Source organism: Rhinopithecus roxellana, chromosome 7, assembly GCF_007565055.1.
Source record: "Rhinopithecus roxellana isolate Shanxi Qingling chromosome 7, ASM756505v1, whole genome shotgun sequence".
NCBI lineage: Eukaryota > Metazoa > Chordata > Mammalia > Primates > Cercopithecidae > Rhinopithecus > Rhinopithecus roxellana.
The window spans coordinates 62,694,752-62,697,003 of NC_044555.1; positions in this window are offsets into that span (position 1 = coordinate 62,694,752).

Here is a 2,252-nt window from a genome sequence, read left to right on the forward strand (position 1 = left end):
GGCCACTATATAGTGATAAAAGGGTCAACTCAGCAAGAGGATATAACAAATTTAAATATATATACACCTAACACTGGAGCACCCATACATATAAAGCAAATATTATTAGCGCTAAAGAGACAGATAAGACTGCAACACCATAACGTCTGGAGATTTCAACACCTAGCTTTCCACATTGGAGAGATATCCCAGCCAGAAGAAAATCAACAAAGAAACATCAGACTTAATCTGCATTATAGATCAAATAGACCTAATACATATTTACAGAACATTTCACCCAAGAGCTGCAAAGTACACATTCTTCTCCTCAGCACATGAACCATTTGCAAGGATAGACCATATGTTAGGTCACAAAACAAGTCTTAAAACATTCAAGAAATTGGAATAATACTAAGCATCTCTGATCACAATGGAAAAAAACTAGAAATCAATAACAAGAGGAATTTTGGACACTATACACACACATGGAAAGTAAATAATATGCTCCTGAATGATGTATGGGTCAATGAAGAAATTAAGAAGGAGGCCAGGCGCGGTGGCTCAAGCCTGTAATCCCAGCACTTTGGGAGGCCGAGACAGGTGGATCACGAGGTCAGGAGATCAAGACCATCCTGGCTAACACGGTGAAATCCCGTCTCTACTAAAAATACAAAAAACTAGCCGGGCGAGGTGGCGGGTGCCTGTAGTCCCAGCTACTCCGGAGGCTGAGGCAGGAGAATGGTGTAAACCCGGGAGGCAGAGCTTGCAGTGAGCTGAGATCCAGCCACTGCACTCCAGCCTGGGAGACAGAGCCAGACTCCGTCTCAAAAAAAAAATAAAAAATAAAAAATAAATTAAGAAGGAAATTGAAAAATTTTCTGAAACACATCATAATGGAAATACAATATAACAAAACTTATGGAATATAGCAAAAGTGGCACTAAGACGGAAGTTTATAGCTAAAAGTGCCTACTTCAAAAAAGAAGAAAAACTTCAAAGAAAAAACTGGGTGACGCATCTTAAAGAATGATAAAAATGAGAGCAAACCAAACCCAAAATTAGTAGAAGAAAAGAAATAAGAAAAATTAGAGCAGAAATAAATGAACTTGAAATGAAAACAATACAAAAGATCAAGTAAACAAAAAAAAATTGGTTTTTTTGAAAAACTAAATAAAATTGACAAACTGTTAACCAAACAAACTAAGAAAAACAGAGAGAAGATCCAAATAAATAACATCAGATATGAAAAAGGAGACATTACAACTGATACCACAGAAATTCAAAGTATCATTAGTGGCTACTATGAACAACTATATGCCAATAAATTGGAATATCTAGAAGAAATAGACAAATTCCTAGACAGATATAACCTACCAGGATTAAACCATGGAGAAATTTTTAAGAAATGAACACACCAGGCCGGGCACAGTGGCTCAAGCCTGTAATCCCAGCACTTTGGGAGGCCGAGACAGGCGGATCACGAGGTCAGGAGATTGAGACCATCCTGGCTAACACAGTGAAACTCCGTCTCTACTAAAAAGAATACAAAAAACTAGCCAGGCGAGGTGGCAGGCACCTGTAGTCCCAGCTACTCGGGAGGCTGAGGCAGGAGAATGGCGTGAACCCGGGAGGCGGAGCTTGCAGTGAGCCCAGATCGTGCCACTGCACTCCAGCTTGGGTGACAGAGCGAGACTCCGTCTCAAAAAGAAAAAAAAAAAAAGAAATGAACACACCAATAACAATTAACAAGGTTGAAGCCATAATAAAAAGTTGTTTAGTAAAGAAAAGCCTGGGCTCCAATGCTTCATTGGTAAATTCTATCAAACATTTAAAGAAGAATTAATACCAATGCTACTCAAACTATTCCAAAAAGTAGAGGAGGAGGGAATACTTTCAAACTCATTCTATGAGGCCAATACAACCCTGATACCAAAACCAGACAAAGACACAACAACAAACAAAAACTACAGGCCAATATACCTGATGAATATTGTTACAAAAATCTGCAACAAAATACTAGCAATCCAATTTCAACAATACATTAAAAAGATCATTCATCATGACCAAGTGGGATTTATCCCTGAGATACAAGCATGGTTCAACCTACACAAATGAATCATATTAAGAGAATGAAGGACAAATCCATGTTTCTTTCAATGAATGTGGAAAAGCATGTGATAAGATTCAACATTCCTTCACAATAAAAACCCTTAAAAAATTGGGTATGAAAGGAACATACCTCCATGTAATGAAAGCCATATACAACAGACCCA